At 47.3% G+C, this 19,398-nt stretch overlaps 1 protein-coding gene across 9 annotated transcripts in view; it reads left to right on the forward strand.

Moving 5' to 3' along the window:
- Positions 1–704: 704 nt before the first annotated feature.
- The window catches only part of RREB1 (ras responsive element binding protein 1), a 143,905-nt gene continuing 125,211 nt past the window's right edge, over positions 705–19,398 (forward strand). For 3 of the 9 annotated variants that reach the window (XM_009450451.5, XM_063812071.1, XM_054686610.2), the window contains exon 1: positions 1,181–1,793. The gene's annotated coding sequence lies outside the window, so the exon portion shown is untranslated. Of the gene's footprint in view, positions 1,156–1,180; positions 1,794–2,150; positions 2,553–19,398 lie in introns of those variants that run through there. The other 6 variants (XM_518223.9, XM_001164032.8, XM_009450452.5 and 3 more) reach the window with 4 other exon arrangements.

Genomic DNA, 19,398 nt, shown 5'->3' on the forward strand with positions numbered 1-19,398 from the left:
GGCGGCCACGACAGTTCCCCGCTGAAGCATCCTTTGTGGGGTGGGGGTAAGGGAGGGGGACCAAAGTCGGGTCGGAGTTGAGTTTGTTAGACGGCGAGCACACTCAGGGCGGCAGCCCGAGTAAGAAGGATGGCCCCGGGAGAGAAACGGCTCGAAGCTAGGGGCGGGGTGAAGCGCCTGCTCCTTAATCTCCTGCCCCATCATCCACTCGCCCCACCTGGATGCAGAGCGAGGACCGCGTGGAAAGGAAACGGCGCGGGCGGGGCTCCCCCTCGCAGATGCCTCGGAGACCCAGAGGGGCGGCGTCAGGCCAGGGCTCCGAGCCCTACGCCCCCCATCCCCCCAACTCCAGCGCCTCCGAGGTGCCCCTCTCGCAATTCCGAGGCATCACCGTGTCTCCCCCGCCTCCGTTAAAATAGTGAAACTGCGGAGTGAAGTGATGGAAAGCCGGGGGCGGGGAGTCGCCCGCGGCGAGGGGCTGCAGGGGAGGGGGCGCGGTGGCCGAATAAGGTGGCCGGCGAGCAACGGGACGATTGGGATCGCACTCAGTCGCGGCCTCCCGGACCCTTCCCCTCGGGCAGCCCGGCCCTCCCATGGCCCGGGGCGCCTTGGGAGGGCGTAGGGCAAACCTGGGGCTGCGGTGGGGGCTGGGGAGGGGACTCCACCTCCATCCATCCCGGGATGGCAACTGCGGTCACCCTGCTAAAGTCGGGGCGGGGGCGGCGGTGGGGACAGGCGGGTACCGCGGTCCTCCCCCTCACCCCCCCCAGTCCGAGCGCCGCCGCCGCCGCCGCGGCCGCTCAGTAACACGTCCCCAGGAGACTCGCAGGAGCAACACGTGATGTGTCTACTTATCAGGGTGAGAGGGGGAGAGCGAGACTCCGAGCGTGCGGGCGAGGAAGCTGGGCGGGGGGCCGAGACGGGGGCCGGGACGACGGCTGGGGCGCCGGGGTCGCCAGCTCCTCGCCCACCTCCCTCCCTGTGGGAGAAGAGGAGGAGGGGAAGTGACTGCGGAGTTGATGAACTTTGCACATCCAGAAACGCCATTTTGATTCCTTTTCCGGAACAAGTTTGCATCTCTCCTCGGTCTCTCCCTGAAGCCCACCGGTCCCCAACGCATCATGCCTGGGAGCCAAGCGTCCTGCCCGGCCGTAAGTACGTGCCCCGGATTCCGACTCGCGGTACTCCGGCGGCAGCGAGAAGTCTGGGGCACAGCCGGAGCGACCTTTTAAAGAACTTTGGGGATGGGGAGGGTGAAGTCTGCAGAGCGCGTTGTACTTTTGAAACTCGGTGTGTCCCGGAGCCGGGGACCCGCACGCCCCACTCCGCGCAGCGTGCGCTCGGGCCGGCGGGGCGGCCAGGGATGAGCGGGGCAGCCCTCTCCCCTCGGGCTGCGCGCCGGGCCGTTCCTCCTCCTCCTCCTCCTCCTCCCCTTCCTCCGCTCTTTTCCCTTTCCCGAGCTGCCGGCTCTGCCAACCAGCTCCCAGCGCGAGCCGCCGCAGCGCCCCGCCAGCAGGACCTGATGCGCATCCATATTAGCCGTCCGAGCGCAGGAATCCGGCCCGACCCGCGCCGCCGAGTTTATTTTTAACCAGCACCGCCGGGACTCGGATGGTGCGCGCACCGCCGGCCAGAAACATCTTCCCAGCGCTGCTCTCCATCTTCCGCCCTCTCTCCCTCGACATCCTCCCCCCCATGTGGGAGGGGAAACTTTTCTCCTACATACTTTCGAGTCCCTCTCGGGCCGGGAAGCGCGGAGATGACGGCGCCCGCCCTCCCGCCGCCGCCGTAAGGTATCCGGGGGTGCCTGCCCGGGGTGCTCGCGCGGGGGTGCCTGCTCGGGGCTGCTCGGTGGGAGCATCCGCCGCGCCCTGCTCTGCGGACTTTGATCCTCCCGGGCGGACGGCGCCGGCCGGGAGGGGGCCGCGGGCAGCCCCGCGCCCTCGCGGGTTCCCGGCTGGCGGTCGTGGTCACGCCGACCACCGCCCCGGGGGGCCAGGGGAGGAGGGGACCGGGCCCTAGCCGTGCGGGCACGTATTGTTCCCTCGCCCTTCCGTTGGCGGGGTGAGTGTTTTCGTGGGAGCCCTCGGTGTGGAGCTAGCCTGCCTCGCGGGCGGGGCGGGGGTGGGGGGCTCGGCGCCGTCACGAGCACAGGAAGGAGGCCGGGAGCATCCGAGGCGGGGCCGGCCGCCGGGGCCCGCTCCGCCGCCCAGCTGTGGAGCGCGCTCGGAAACTTTTGTCCGCCGCCCGCTGGACCAGTTTTTCACGAGTTCTAGGGCTTCCCTTCCTCCTCCCATCCCGGCCCCCGGCGTCTAGCTGGGTGGGGGGAGGGGGCCTGTTGCTGCCCCCCCGCCCCCAACTTCCCGCACAAGCCTTGGGCCGGGCCCCCCGCGCCCCCTCCCCGCTCGCGGTCTCTTAGGAAACTGCGACCTTAATGGTTGCTAAGGAGCAGGGGAGGTCCTTCCCGTCGCCGACCCCCTCCCTGGGAAGCGGCGTGTTTTCTGGACCGGGCCAAGGGCGCGTCGAGGATGTGACCTGCTCCGCGGCCGCGCGTGAGTGCGGGGCGCGTCGGCCGAGCCCACCGATGGGTGAGGCCACCTTTCTCTCCGGGCGGGGCGGGGAGCTGGGGGACGCGGGGACCCCACGGGGTGCGGGCCCGGGCCGCTTGACAGGCGCCGCGTGCAGCTCGCGCCCCTGGGCCGCAGTGCATCCGTGATGGGTTATAAAAGAGGAGGAAAGTATTTCTCCTTGCTCAGCAGATTTGCCCTCCCTCGCTCCTTACTGGTTAGGAGATAGAACGTGAGCCCAGATCCGGACGAGCAGTTCACATTCCATTACGAAATTCTACACGGCTTCAGAGCCAGCAGCAGCACACATTCGGGGCACTTTGGAGGGGTTTTCTTCGTTTGAGGATGCTCCTGCTGCTGCTGCTTGTGATGGTGGTGGATGTGGAGAGAGACAAAAGGGTGAATAAAAAAATATAACGTTTTGGTATGTTGAAAAACCTGTCCGGGGGTTTTCATTAGTAGAAAATTGAACCCTCTTAGAGTTTAGATTTAAGCTTAGCTCTTTAAAAGCCAGTGGAAATAAAGTTTGCCTGTTGAATGGTGTTGCTGGAAATAGCGAGGAATTTCTGTCTTAAGAAGACTTGAAATGATTTCTGCAAAGGCAGAGTTGCTAGTGCATCTCCATTATTTTTGATATTTTTTTCCCCTTTATATATGTAGTGGACCCTGCATGTGTGCGAGTTGATTCTGAAATAAGTTTAATTGAAGTGGAAGGTGGGGAAAAGAGAACTGCCAAGAAAAGAATGTGGTTTAGTTTTGTTTTTTCACACCCATGAAAATCATCCTCTAGATTTGGTGCTTTTTCAAGTAGGCAGGTATAGTTTCTAAGACATATTTCAACCCGGAAGTCTGAGTTAGATAGAGGCCAAAGTGTTGGCTAAAACCTCTTTGAAAAACAAACGTTGAGTTTTGTGCTATCTTCAAGAGTCCACAGAACTTCTGAAGGAATGGGTTCGAGCTACTCTACAAGTAATTTATACAAAGACGGATCACTAATTTTAGGGGTGGTGTGTGTGTGTGTATGTGTTTACCTCTGCCCTTTGGAGGGAGCCTTCTGGGTACCCGCTGATGGGTCCTGCTTTGATGTGCTTTGAGCTTTGGTTACACTGATGAATTAAACATTTGAATGGCTTTAATCAAGTTTTAAATGTGTTAAAAAAATACCTTTCCTCCATTTTTACAAAAGAAAAGGAGAGAAGAACTCTTTGATTTAGTTATTTGCTTAGCTTGTGCTCCATTTTAGGTTAATGAACTTGCATTGTCTTTGTCTTAAAAATACTGCTAAACTGGTTGCATTTTAGAATGTCTTGTTTTTAAAGAGGATTTGCTGGATGTGTAATACTCTTAAGAAATGCTGCCGATGCTTACCGTTTTGTGGAATATCATTCTCTGGGTTTTTCTAGATACTGCTTTATTTCTCATCAGAAAATCAGACTCTAAGCCCTTATGGCAGACAAGTATTTGTTATGTGATGGGGAACATGCGTCTTATTGAGCTGGTACAGGTGGTGCATCCATTCCTAACTAGTTACATCATCCAACAAGCGACCTTTTGATTGAAGGGTCTTTTAAATTTCTTCAGGCAGACTCCCAAGGCCTTATTTGTATCCAACACAGGTACAGCGTGTTGAAGGAAGAAAATAAACCTACACATATTAGTCCAGCATCTGATCAACAGCAGTTTGTTGGTTACCTGCTGTGTGCCAGGCACTGTACAGTGTAGCTGCCATAGGTCGTTTTTGCTCTTCAATTTTGAACTGTTGCGTTATTCCACTTCTGAGGTCAGTTAGGAAGTCTTTGCTTGCTATCTTATGCTTGCTTGCTAACATCATTTATCACCTTCAGCTAAGGAAATGTCCTAGTTAATGAAGTTTTAAAATGCTACCCTTTTAGGATTTTGCTCGGCATAATTAATATAAATTTAACTCCTATAAGAATTGGTTAAATATATTCTTTGGAAACAGAAGTGAATTCTTTTGATGTTTCTATTCATTATCCTTCTGAAAAGTAGGTGGTGCTTAGAAGGTCATAGGATAAGGGTTGCTAAGCAGCTAAACAGAAGGATGCTAAAATTAACCGAAGCATTTTTGAAAGGGAGTCATTCCCTGTTTTACATTATTTACTAGGTTTAGTTAATTTCTGAATCTTCTATGTCCTTTGACCTGGGAAGGTAGGATGTTAAAGTTTGTTTTGGTTTTGTTATTATATTTAAATAATCTCTTTCTTTTGTAAGTGTCTTTAATTGAAGTTCAGTACTCTATGACCAGCCTTGTGGTGTCAGATGGCAGCTTGTCTGGTGGACTTCTTGACTATTACCAGTGTGTTCAGGTTGAACCTTCCTGAGGATTTGTGTGTATAGTACCCTCTTATTTCTAGTATTAATAACTGATTCCTTGGTTTGTTTTGGAAATTCTGCATCATCCATAAAGTTATGTCTTTTATTCCACATCAAACAGGTTTGTATTCAAAGATAGAAATGCAATTTAGTATCAATAGAAAGTATGCGATGTAGTCTGTCCTGATAAGGGGACAATAGCTTTCTTTCCCCCTTTACTGAGATTACCATTCCCTTAGATTAGGTTTTGATAGGGCTTCTCCTCCATTTCATTCCACCTCCCTAGTGCAGTTTATTCCGCCCAGTTCATAGCTATCTTTTTAAAAATAATTATATTAGGTTCAGAGTATCTTTGGAAGGACTGGCCAAATGTCAGAAAACAAAAACAGGTGTGATGTACATTACATTTCTGCCAAAAGTATGTTCAAGTATCTTGAAGTTTTTCATTGAGATAAAATGGTTGAAATCTAATTGAAGCCATGATGAGTAACTGTCATCTCTTGGTTGAATGGTAAGCCTGTTGTAAGCCAAAAGTTTCCCTGCTTCAAGGTTAATTTCTGTACATCTGACCTATTGAACAGGCAGTGTTGAGTCATATTTTTTGTGTCCAAATATAATTAAGAAATTGATAAATGTATTTTCTTTCTGTTTCTTTTCTCTCTTTCTTTCCTGATTTAGACAGTGATTTTTGAGTAGAAGTAGCCATGGCACTTTTCAAAGAGCAAGGGTCAGACAGTGATTTCCACACGGGGGTGAGGGTTGCAGGGACCTCCCCTTATATCAAAGGTAAAAGGTACACCGTATGAAACCCAGAGGGAGGCATACGGTGTGCTCTCTGAAATGCATCACTTATTTTTCATTTCCCCCACTCCCATAGAAGGCAGAATACAGAAAAGAAAACTACTGTTGTTTTCATTACTACAGAGGTAAAAGAATGAGGAAGGTGGAGAGGGGTTTTTCCTTTTTTGTTAGCAGTCCTGTCGGCATTGTCATCGACTGTGCTCCGCTCAATTTCTCTTGTCACGTTCTCTGGTGTTCAGCGTGGTCTGAACTGCAGCCGAGTGTAGCTGGGGATTGCACTCTGCCGTTGGCAGTGGCGGGTTGGGGTGAAGCGGATGGGGAGGAGGAGACTGGGAGCGATCGGTGCATCTTATTTCTGGTGGGACTTCAAGGGTACTGAAGTTAGCCAGTCTGCCCATCAGTAAAGGTGGCTGACTGTGAATAGGTGCTTCAGACAAAAGCAGTGGGAGAGGGTGGAGACTGTTTGTTCAGTGTGATTCAAGCAAGTAATGCTAAGAGAATTCGAAAACCTCTGTAAAGTCCCGGGACTGGGTACTGACTGCTCCTGCAGGGATTCACCTGAGGGCTTGCAGACATCATGAGGGTGGGTGGAGAAAGAGAATGAAAACCCCCACAGGCATTGTCAGACAGCCAGACTGAAGAGAAAACGTCTCAGTGGGGGTAATTAGATAAAGCTTTTAAATGCTCTATTTGTTTTTCTCTAGTTTGCTTGGTATTTCATCTCTTTCCCCCTTTTCAGAGACTATGGGATAGGATTGTTATGAAAGTGTCTGATACTTCTGGTGGTTTAATCACTTTAAAATTTTTCTTTTTCATTCAGATATACCTTCTAGGACTTAGTTAATTTCACCCTGCTTTTGTGGAGGCCTTTAGCAAAGATTCCAAGTTTATGCTTAGAGGAACACTATGGGAGTTGGGTGGGTATGTTGACCCATTTTACAGCTGCGCCGTGGTCCACCCAGGGGCTGATAATAAATCAAACTTGGAACCCAGAACTCCTAACTCCAGCCTAGCCCTGTAGAACAGCTGCTTTTTAGAGTCAGTTTGACCTCAAGAGGACTTAGCAGCATTAAATATATACTGCCTATTTATCTCCATGTGTATGGTGTGTGGTTTTTAAAGAAGACCAGATCCTTTTCAAAATAAACCTAATTGAGTTTGAAGGTATAAGGAAATTTTAAAAAGCACTTTTGCTCTTGGTAGCATTTCTGTTGATGAACTGTGATGATATGTATCTTTTTAGTAGCCTTTCTACCTTATGAGATTGTTGTAAGGATAAAGTAGATGTTCCAGAAAGTCAAAAGCTATAAACGGAAGAAAGTGGTATATTTTGAGCTCAGGAAGCTTTGCGGGTATCCATTCTGGATTTCCTTTCCAGAATTTTGCACACCTCCATTACCTTAGTCAAATTTTGCCTAGGAGTTTATGTTCAGATTGGGGAAATGCAGCACTTTGTTTTTGTTTTTAGTGCTGGGAGACTAACAGGACTAGCAAATTCTTCTTAATGTGGTTCACTTAGGTGAGGCAGAGTCTTGCTGTCCGCCCAGGATGGAGTGCAGTGGCACAATCTTGCCTGTCTGCAACCTCCACCTCCAGGGTTCAAGCGATTCTCCTGCCTCAGTCTCCTGAGCAGGTGGGACTACAGGCACACACCACCACGCCCAGCTAATTTTTGTATTTTTAGCAGTAACAGGGTTTCACCATGTTGATCAGGCTGAGGGATGAGTTTTAAGGAAAAAGCTGATGACAAGCTTGGGGCTTACTCTTTGAAGAAGTGGTTCTCAGCCTGGTGGGTTTGCCCCCAGGGGACTTTTGGCACTGTCTGGAGACATTTTTAAGTGTTTCTGGTGGGGGGTGGGCAGCAGCGGGGAGCTGCTACTGGCCTTTAGTGCGTAGACCCCAAAGATGCTGCTCCACATCTTAGAGTGCACAGAACGACCCCCATACGTCAGCAGAGCTGAGGTTGAGAAAGCCTGCTTGAAAGGTACGGTAGTCGTGGCCTGGGTCTCATCTACAAGTCCACTGGGTGCGCTGCCTGTATTGCATGCGATCTATTTAGAAATCTGAAATTCCATAAAGCAAGTAAGCTCTTATTTGCCTCTGAGGTACCATGGTTGGCAAGTTCGAAGTTTCACAGAAAATTTGGGGTTGAGGAAAATGTTAAGTGGCATTAAATATATTTGAAAACCCCGTAGTAAATGAAAATTCTAGAAGTCATCTACTTCTAAAACAAACTAGATTCATTGGCTTTGTGAAGCTGTTCTGGTCGATGGCTCAGCTTTCCCAGTCACCTCTTCAGTTATTTGGGAAACTTGCTCTGGTGCTGTCATCTGCAGCCTCCTTCATGTTCTAAGTTATGTGGAGTATACCTTTTTTTTTTTTAAGTGTTTGAACTAGCCCTTACTTGCTTAACAGTTAATGTTTTTGCATTCGTAGTCTCCCTTATTTTATTTTCTCAAGTTTTTGCAAAATTCTTACATAACCGTCTGCCGTTTTTATAGGGCAGTGTTTCTGAGCCGGGTCCTCTGTCCATACATCTCCTCTTGAGAGGGTGGATGGCCGCCAGCTGCTGTGGTTGGGAGGGATAGGGAGGGAGTAAGGGGATGCAGGGTAGGAGGCGGTGATTATTTTTATGTTAAGGGACCCCAGGCCTCAGACCAGAAATGTCTAATATAGTGACAGGAGTGATCTTTTAGCCAGCAAGTGTTAACTGATCTGACCCTTGGCCTTCCCCCCCACCCCCCAGCCTATCACACAGACAGGAGGTAAGGAAACCATGGAGGGGAGAAGAAAACAGGGAGACAGAGATCGAATTCCAGAAAAGGAAGGGCTGCCAGTGGTAGGCAGAGTCACCCCTAGAGTGGCCTGGGCTCCCACTTTATAGACATGTGCAATACTTGAAGATAGCTCTTTTTACATCTAAACCAGCGGTTATTCAGTGTCCCATTGGTGTCAGTCGCACTGATGGTGCTCAGGGCCATTGCTCTGCAGCCATCTTTGCAGTCCCATACCTGGTAACGAGTCCTGTTCCTGCAGAACGCACTCTGCGTTCTGGTGCTTTTCTGTCTTCTCCTCTAACCTATAAACTGCCAACTCCCAACTCTATATCTCCATTTACAACTTCTCCCAAGCTTGAACCTTTTGTCACCCTGATCACCCTGCAAGTAGCTTACCCTGCAGGTACTTGTAAAAATGAAAGTCCTCTCCCTTCCTTCTGGAAGGTGATCACCATCCACCCAGCCTTCTAGGCCAGGAGTCTTACTGCCGTCCTGACGTATGGTCTGTCCTGCCCCAGTGTTCAATCAGTCACTAGGCCCTCTGCAAAACCATACTCCAGTCTGGCCCTGGCATTGGCTGTTCTATCGTTTCTGACCTAAGGCCCTCATCAAGTCACAAACGCCTCCCAAGTTAATTTCCTGCCACCAGTTTCTCCTTACTGCAGTTCATCCTCCACTCTGCTGCCAGAATCGTCAGAACTAAAGCTGTGCGTGGTGTTTGCCTGCTTAAAAACATCTCTTGGCTCTCTGTTGTCTACAGGAAGAAATCCAAACTCCCTAACTTGGCATACAAGGAACTTCGTCTGCTTCCAAGCTGAATTTCTAGTCTCAGCTCTTGTCACTCTCTTCTACCCCACTGCCACACTGAATTGATTCTTACTGCCTCCTGTTGCCTGGATTGTTCTTTCTGTTGCATCCCCATCCCCTTCCTTTAGCAATAAAAATTTTGTACTCTTTTTTTCAAGACCCAGCTTAAATACTGCCTCTTCTATGGAGAATTAGCTCTTCTGTTGTGAATAACTTTTACCCCCATCTGTCAAGTCTTGTCTGTTGTAATTTATCTCTTAACATGTTTCTCTCACTTCAAGAATATTTTCCCATCTCCTGCACCTAGAACGATTGCATAGTTGGTGCTCACTCACCACTGTGTGTTGATTTCTGATACAAAAATGAGAGTTTCTGAAGATTTTGGAGAATAGCCACATGTAATTTGGAAGCTAAGGCCTAAATAGTGCTACAAATTCAATGAAGGAAATAGACATGAACTAACGATTTCAGCATACCCATCATGCAGAAGGTGGTGCTAGGTGGGAAAGAATTAAGTTCTTTGGTGGGAAAGAATTTTGAATTACAGAAATTCTAAAATAAAAGTTGGCTCAGCTTAATGTAAAAGTGAAAAAAACTCCTTGTTAATGCCTGGTTGCGCTAAAAGCTGTCACACTGGGGCCTTTACTAATTATAACCATTTTTCATGGCTCTTGATTTGAAGTTTACATTAAATAGGAGAGATGGGCACACAGATCAAAGACCAAAATCATTTCAGAGCTCCAATGTGTGGGCCCATTTTCTCTGCTTAGTTAGAGTTTTGTTTCATTAGTGGTATGAGTTAATAGGAGTGTTGGTCTGTGTATAATTTAGCTTCTCTTTTTTCCATTACTCGTAGGATTCAAAACAGAATACCAAGCCAGAAATCTACAGGGTATAAATCTTGCTTTATGTGTTTGTATGTGTCTGTGTATGTGCAATATACACGTGGTAATAGTTGATTTTAGATCATATTTATAAAAAGAATCATTTTCACTGTTTTAAGGGAGCTCCCTTTATTCTGACACTTCAATATAAAAAACAAAACATTTCTCTGAATATACAAAATCAAAATCTTAATTTTCTCATAAAAGAGGTAGATATGTCTTCAGAAATAGGGGAGATAACCAGGAAGATGGGGTGGGTGTTCTGAAACACAAAGGTGAACCATGTGAATAGGTTTCCTGTTTTTTTTTTTTTTTGAGACGAAGTGTTTTACTCTTGTCATCGAGGCTGGAGTGCAATGGCGCAGTCTTGGCTCACTGCAGCCTCCGCCTCCCAGGTTCAAGCAATTCTCTTAGCCTCCCGAGTAATTGGGATTACAGGCGCCTACCACCACACCCAGCTAATTTTTGTATTTTTTTTAGTAGAGATGGGGTTTTACCATGTTGGCCAGGCTGGTCTTGAACTCCTGACCTCAGGTGATCCACCCACCTCGGACTCCCAAAGTGCTGGGATTACAGGCATGAGCCACCGCGCCCCACCAGGTTTCCTTTTTAAACAATGAATTTTTATTTTTATTTTTTTGGAGACAGGGTCTCTCTATGTTGCTCATGCTGGTCTCAAATTCCTAAACTCCTGGGATGGAGCAGTCCTCCTACCTCAGCCTCCCAAAGTGTTGCGATTACAGGTATGAGGTATGAGCCACTGAGCCTGACATGAATTTTAAAAAGCAAAAAGAAGAAAATGACATAGTGTGTGGAAGTTCTTGGTATTTTTTATACAGGATGAAATCCTGGTTGATTAAAAATATATTACTATAAATATTTTTTAACAAGTGCTTATCTGCTAACTAGAGTTTAGGCTCAGATTTGGCAGATACATTCAGATATAATATTCTAACATAGTTTTATTTATCAGGAGGCTCATATATTTTCCTCTTCAATACAGAAAATAGTTTTTTGTTTTCTTTTTGAGACAGAGTCTTGCACTATCTCCCAGGCTGGAGTGCAGGGGTGGAATCTCAGCTCACTGCAACCTCCACATCTTGGATTCAAGCGATTCTCCCACCTCAGCCTCCTGAGTAGCTGGGATTACAGGCGCATTCCACCACACCCAGCTAAATTTTGTATTTTTAGTAGAAACAGGGTTTCACTATGTTGGCCAGGCTGGTCTCAAACTCCCAACCTCATGTGATCTGCCCGCCTTGGCCTCCCAAAGTGCTGGGATTACAGGTGTGAGCCACCGCTCCCGCCCAGGAAATAGATTATTTTAAAGTCAGTTTTTCCTTTGCTTTAGGAATTTTAAATGTTTTGGAGGATAATTTTATAAAACTAGTGAACATCTCAAACAGGTTTTCTGTGACTTGGTTGGTTAAATCTGTATGTATTTGGCTAAGGTGTTCTACTTAAAAGTTTAAAACCAAGTATAGTTTAAAGGAGGCTTAACTTGCATGTCTCTGAATTTGATTTGTATTTAAATCATGAAAAGAAGGTTTCTGAGAACCATTTGTTCAAAAGCTTAATAAGGCTTCACAACCTCCTGTCCTGGAGTGTGATTCAGTATGAGATTCAGCGTCCTTTTGAAAATAGTCAGTTTTTCACCACCAAATTTGCCAATCCCATGGTGTTTTTTTAAATTATTATTATTTTTTTTATTATTAGAGACAGGGTTTCACCATGTTAGCCAGGCTGGTCTCAAACTGCTGACCTCAGGTGGTGCACTCACCTCGGCCTCCCAAAGTGATGGGATTACAAGCGTGAACCACTGCACCTGGCCTCCCATGGTGTTATTTTTTTTTAACATTTACAGATTTTTATTGATTCAGTACATATTTGAATATCCGCTATGCAAGGCTACTGTGTTAAGCACCAAGTTTACTGGTATGGGAAAGATAGTTGAAAGCCTCATAGAGGATATATTGCATCGAAAGAAATGGCAGGCATGGTGGTTCACGCCTGTAATCCCAGCACTTTGGGAGACCAGCCTGGCTAGTATGGTGAAACCCCATCTTTACTAAAAACACAAAAATTAGCCGGGCGTAGTGGCGGGCATCTGTAATCCCAACTACTCAGGAGGCTGAGGCAGGAGAATCGCTTGAACCCTGGAGGCAGAGGTTGAATGAGCTGAGATCGTGCTACTACGTTCCAGCTTGGGTGACAGAGCGAGACTCCATCTCAAAAAAAAAGAAAATAAGGACGCATGTTCAGCAACTAAGAAGTCATTTTTATATACACGTGCTAAGTGCTACCAGTGTGTGGCCTTTGTGTGTGTGGGAGGAGTGAAAGATGCTGGGAGGCCGGTCAAGGAAGGCACCTTGTGGAAGTGACATTTGAGCTAATAGCTGAAGGATGGGTGAGAGGAAAGAAAAAGTGTCAGAAAACGGCTTGTACAAAGACCCTGAGGTTGGAGAGAGGTGTGCGTCCAGGAAAATGAGAAAAGCACAGTGTTTGGAGGAAGACAAGACACAGAACCAGTGAATTGCAGGGATGGTGCGGTAGATAAGGGCTAGAGCAGGCTGCTAGGAACTCTGGGAAGCTACGAAAAGTGTTAGGCCAGATTAGCACGATGAGATTTGCATTTTTAAAGATTATTCCTACCCAGAGTTGAGAATAGACCTGGCTAGAAGGAAGCAACTGTTTGCCTTCTGTTTGGAAGAATGTCAGTTAGAACGCTAGTTTTTGAAACTTTGAAAACCGGTGGTGGCAGTAGAAAAAGGGAGCTTAGAAGGATTTGATAAAGGTTTAAGAGGTGGGAGGGGCTTGGCGATGAGGAAGGGTCGTGGAAGGGAGACATGACTTCCTGGTCTCTGGCTTTTGCAGCTGAGTGGATGATGATGCCTCTGACAGTGAAACGCTGGATTAGTCAGGGTTTACGAACAAGGTGTGTTCTCTACCTTTTAAAGAGCTATATTTATGTCCCCACCCCCACCCCCCGCCCGCCTTTTTTAGCTATTTCTTTACTTGCACTGTGTTTTAGTTGATTAAAAATTATGTACCTAGGCCGGGCGTGGTGGCTCATGCCTCTAATCCCAGCAGTTTGGGAGTTTGAGACTGGCCTGGACAACAAGGTAAAAAACCCTGTATCTACAAAAAAATACAAACCTTAGCCAGGCATGGTGGTACACACCTGTAGTCCCAGATACTCAGGAGACTGAGGTGGGAGGATCACTTGAACCCAGGAGGTTGAGGCTGCAGCGAGCTGTGATTGCGCCACTGCATTCCAGCCTGAGCAACAGGCTGAGACCCCTTCTCAAAAAGAAAAAAAAGTACATGGCATGGATGAAGCATGAACAGTACTTATGTAACAGTGAGAAACAGACGTTATGTTCTTACCATTGGGGAAAAAACCAATGGCTGCCTCCTATTCTATCCTCCTTCTTTTTCCTTTTTTTAATTTCCCGATGCTAAAAGGAACAGGAAAAATTACTTGTAGATGGTCTGAGCTTTTGAATGATTTTTAGATGAGATGTACACCTATTTTTTTTTTTTTGAGACAAGGCCTCGCTCTGTCAACAGGGTGCAGTGCAGTGGTGTGATCACGGTTCACTAGAGCCTCGACCTTGTGGGCTCAAGTGATCCTCCCACCTCAGCCTCTTGAGTAGCTGGGACTACAGGTGTGCGCCACCACGCTTGGCTAATTTTTTTTTTTTTTTTTTTTTGAGACAGAGTGTTGTTCTGTCACCCAGGCTGGAGTGCCGTGGCACGATATTGGCTCACCGCAGCCTCTGCCTCCTGGGTTCAAGTGATTCTCCCTCCTGCCTCAGCCTCTCGAGTAGCTGGGATTACAGGTGCCTGCCACTACGCCTGGCTAATTTTTGTATTTTTAATAGACATGAGGTTTCACCATGTTGGCCAGGCTGGTCTCGAAGTCCCAACCTCAGGTGATCCACCCGCCTCAGCCTCCCAAAGTGTTGGGATTACAGGCATGAGCCACTGCGCCTGGCCAATTTTTGTATTTTTTTGTAAAGATGAGATTTTACTATGTTGCCCAGGCTGATCTCGAACTCCTGGGCTCAAGTGATCTACCCACCTTGGCCCTCCAAAAGGCTGGGATTACAGGTGTGAGCTACCACACCTGGCCTAGACCTAAATCTTAAAAGCACTGAGGTGTGTTTTAGCGATGCTTTATCTGTTTGACTTGAGCATAGGGTTCAAGGGAAGAGCCTTTGGGTAGGGACCAAGCTAGGACTCTCACAGTGGCTCAAACCTTTTACTTAGGAGCATCAGAACTCATTTCGCGACCTGATTTTCCAACTTATTTCTTAGTTGGAACCACATAAAGTACCTCAGTGGTCACCCGATGCCCTTAATATATTAGAGTTACATTAGTATTTTGCTTGACCTGTAATCTGTGTGAAAACATAGTTCATTCAGTCAGCAACACTTGTTGTGTATCTAATGTGTTGGGCCCTCCACTAGATCTGTGGGTGCCAAAGGAGAAGATTTATTTGACCCCTTTCACAAGGAGTGGAACCTGTCCCCATGGAGTGATTGTCTAGCTGGTATTTAAATACCTCTGGTGATGGCTGACTTGCTCCCTACCCCCAGGCAGTCCTTTGGTTTCTACTACGTTAATTAACTTTTTTTTTTTTTAATGGCAAACAGAATCTTTTTGGAACAAAACCGACAGTGACGTGTTTTCCACTGAGTTGGTACACACTAGAAGCTGGAGTGCAGGTGTGCTGCCCTGCTTGATGCAATGCAGGGAGGCAGGGTGCAATCTGACCCTGAGACTTCCATCAGGGTGTGCTCCGGCCACTCAGCAAGTGGTTGTCACCTACTTAGGATTTCTGCTTCCCGAGGGAAGGTGCCTGCCTCACTTGGATGCATGGCCCATCCCCTTCTGCGTGAGTTGGGTCACCAGCCTTTAAGATGGTCTCACATGAAAGTCTTATTGGGCTCCCATTTTGGGTAATGCTTTTCTCTAATATCATCCGAATAACTCATCAAAACCTCAGGTGAGCATGCTCCAAAGAAGCTTCTCTTTTATAAGGTATCAACCCTGATGGATATAACCTGAACATTCCTTTGGGCCCCAGGTAGTATACTGAGGAGAACGTGAATTTCCATCTCTCTCTCATTTTTTTTTTTTTTTTCTTTTTTAAGGGATGGAGTTTTGTTGTGTCACCCATACTGGAGTCCAGTGTTGTGATCACGGATCACTGCAGTCTCGACCTCCCGGGTTCCAGTGATCTTCCTACCTCAGCCTCCTGAGTAGCTGGGACTACAGGCAGGCACCACCATGCCTGGCTAATTTTTAAAATTTTTGTAGAGGTGGGGTTTTACTATGTTGCCCAGGCTGGTCTCGAACTCTTGGATTCAAGTGATCCTCCTGCTTTGGCCTCCCAAAGTGCTGGGATTACAGGCATGAGCCACCGCACCTGGCCCAACCCTGTATTTGGCCAGATGAATTGAATAGATGGGAACAAAACTCAACAAAGACCTTCTACTCCTCACTTTTTCTGATTGGAATAGCTTGGTGAGGAGATGGCTGGGAAGAAATCTTTGAAAACTGGACTTAAGCGTATTTTTGAAAATTTAAATTTTAAGGTACTCTACAAACAACTTGGAGTCTTTCACTTCAATGTGACCTAGGCAGATGTGTAGATTTAGAGGTCAAATGAGAAGTGTGTTATAAATACAGCATACTAGATAATTGCCTTGTTATGAATATCCAAAATTGGTGGTGATAATACATTTAGAAACCAGTTTCTGCTGACAAGCGTGTATCAGCTCACTTTTGGATAACCCATCCACAGCTACTTATTTTGAAGAGTGCTGGATAGTGGTGACCACACATACCCTCTGTTGGGTAATGTGTTTTACCTTAAACATTTGTGTTTTTGCCTCACCATGGTGTTGCCCCTCGGGGCCCTGGTTTGTTGGTTTCTCTAGGCTGTGGGGTCTTGGCATGTCTTACATACGGCTGTTTTCTGGATATGTTAGACAATCTGTTGCATCATCTGTGAATGAAGTTGAATGCGTTTTTTTTTTTTTTTTTTTGGAGACAGAGTCTCACTCTGTTGCCCAGGCTGGAGTACAATGGCGCAATCTCGTCTCACTGCAACTTCCACCTCCCGGGTTCAAGCGATTCTCCTGTCTCAGCCTCCTGAGGAGCTGGGACTCTGTACAGGCGCGCACCGCCACGGCTGGCTAATTTTTTGTATTTTAGTGGAGACAGGGTTTCACTGTGTTGCCCAGGCTGGTCTCGAACTCCCGAGTTCAGGCAGTCCGCCCGTCTCAGCCTCCCGAAGTGCTAGGATTACAGGCGTGAGCCACCACGCCTGGCCGAAAGTTGAACGTATTTTACATAAAGCTCCTGAGGACCTGAGGAGATTACTGAAATAAGTTAATAAATAAATACATGTTTTGGAATTTTAGTGAGGTTTTCTCAGAGAAGTTCAGAGTGGCATCAGTTAGGCCAGGCCATGTGATGTGTCTTTTTTTTTTTTTTTTTTGGAGATGGAGTCTTGCTCTGTCGCCCAGGCTGGGGTGCAGTGGCGTGACCTCAGCTCACTGCAAGCTCCGCCTCCTGGGTTCACACCATTCTCCTGCCTCAGCCTCCCGAGTAGCTGGGACTACAGGCGCCCGCCACCATGCCCGGCTAAGTTTTTTGTATTTTTAATAGAGATGGGGTTTCACTGTGTTAGCCAGGATGGTCTCAATCTCCTGACATCGTGATCCACCTGCCTCAGCCTCCCAAAGTGCTGGGATTACAGGTGTGAGCCACCGCGCCCTGCCTCATGTGATGTGTCTTAAGGGTATCTGTGATATGTCCCTTCTTCGTGTACCCAAAGGCCTGTCATCTTGCTAAGAATGCGGCGTTGGGATACATGGTATAAAAATTACTTTTTCCTCAGGAAAGTGGACACTCTGCTTTAGAAAGAGAGTGTATCCATGTTTGGTCCTGTTGCGGTAGTAAGCTCTGGGACCGGGGTGGTCACCCGTCTGAGAGTTTTGTCGTTGATTTTATTTTTTATTTAAGCAGTTCTTGATATAGATGTGGCAAACACGGTGGCCTGTGTGTTCTGAGGCTTGCTTTATGCCTTTGTCCTTCCATTCTGCCCTGGAGAGTAGATGCTGTGTGGTCATGTGTTCCTTTTGTGGTGTGCTCAAGAAAAGCGGGGGAGTATATGTGTATTGGGGAGGTGGTGTGGTTAGCATTGGCCAAATTATTATATTTAGAGATCATGATTTATGTCATTGTTATCTTTGCAGGAAGTGGAATTTTGGAAGGGCTCATTTGGCCAGCTTGTCTCTAGAAGTCTCATGGTAGCTAGCATTGCCTCTTGTGTCTCTTCAGGAAACTGAGTACACAGAAATCCAGTCCTAAACACCAGAAACTGCAAGTGGTTATATTACAAATTAATCTGTCTAGAGTACTTTTAAATAAGTTCAACTCCCAGCATTCAAGTAACAGACCACCTTTGGTGAAAAACATCCCTGGGCCAGGCCTGCCTGTATTTGCTTTAAATCAGATACACCAGAAGTTAGGCATTTCGGTTTCTCTTCTGCCCATGCTGGATTACTCCATAGGACTCCATTGTTATAATTTAGTTTTCACCCTTTGTTGGTTGTTAGGCTTTTCATGTAGAAATACTCCCAGCATGGTGGCAGTAGAAGCAGCAGTCATAAGATCTAACATTTATTGAGCCTGTACTAGTTACCAGCCGCCTAAATTCCTTTCATGCATCATCTCATTCATTCATCACAACAATTCTCTGACCCCATGATGTAGATGCAGTTGTTATCCCCATGATTCAGATGAGGAAATTGAGACCCAGAGAAGCAGCTAGCTAGTAGGGCTCAAACTGTGAAGTGTGACTCTGAGCTGTGCTTCTGACCTCTGGCAGACTACCTGTCATAGAGACATGATCCATTCACCAAACAAGAACTCACTGAAAACCTGCTGTGTGCAGATCCTTCCTTGTGAGGCACATCGAGGGGAAAACTGTTCTGGCTTGTGGAAACAGCAGATTACAGCTTACCAGTGGAACAGCTTATTCTAGCTGGTATTTGACAACATAAGCTAGAGCTTCACTTCTGTGATGGTCAGAAGGGAGATTCAGTGTTTTGTGGAAGTGAGGGGTTTGCAAAGGTGGTGTTAGTACACAAACCAGGTGACTGGAATTTGGGAGCCCTTATAGAAGGGAGGTCAACAAGACACTAAAGCATAAGACTGTCAGGGAAAGACCTGGTGGAGAGGTAGGGTGAAACACTGGACAAATTCTGCCAAGTATGGAATTGTCACCCTGTTCCCCTTGGAAAGGTTAGAGTGTAGAACAGAGATGATCTTTTGCTTGGTGGGAAATGTCCCAGAAGTGGAAGAGTGGGGCCTTGGACTCCAGGCTTCTGCTAGTCCTCCATGTGGTTAATGGGGGGGCCTCTCCTGTCTCTTGAAACCTTTCATGTGGGCACCACTTTTAACCTCCCTGAAAGTACTCAGCCCTGTTTCAGACTCACAGGTTGCCTACTTTTGAAGAGACTCTAAGCTCTATAAGCATTTGGGAATTTAGTTTTGCATTGGGTAGGGCCAGTGCCTTGAGAACAGGTCCATTGTTGTTTTATAATAGTTTATTATTTTACGTGATATGGAAACTCAAGGTTTTGCCTCAGAACTGGTATTGGGGTGATTGTAAGAGGCCCAGTGACATGTGGCAGTGCTCAAGTGTGATAGCCTCTGGGAGGTGTTGTTTCTTTGTTGTTTTACTTTTCAAGCAGGAAGAGCCGTGTGGACTGGAGGGCAATGAGAGGAGGCTGTCCTGTCTCTTAGAGTGTGTTTGGGATGGGGGTCCCCAGTGTGCCTTGCTCCTTTGTGAGGGCATCAGAGCAAGTTATGGAACTGGCAGATATTGAATTACGGTAAGTACTTCAAGGTCTGTTTCCTGCCTCTTCCTGTCTGCGGAGAAGGACTGTTTTTTGTTTGTTTGTTTGTTTGTTTGTTTTGAGACGGAGTCTTGCTGTGTCGCCCAAGCTGGAGTGCAGTGGCATGATCTCGGCTCACTGCAACCTCCACCTCCCGGGTTCAAGTGATTCTCCTGCCTCAGCCTCCTGAGTAGCTGGGATTACAGGTGCGCACCACCACACCCAGCTAATTTTTGTATTTTTAGTAGAGGCTGGGTTTCACTATGTTGGTCAGGCTGGCCTTGAACTGCTGACCTCGTGATCTGCCCG

The sequence above is a fragment of the Pan troglodytes genome, chromosome 5 (genome assembly GCF_028858775.2).
Source record: "Pan troglodytes isolate AG18354 chromosome 5, NHGRI_mPanTro3-v2.0_pri, whole genome shotgun sequence".
Taxonomy (NCBI): Eukaryota; Metazoa; Chordata; class Mammalia; order Primates; family Hominidae; genus Pan; species Pan troglodytes.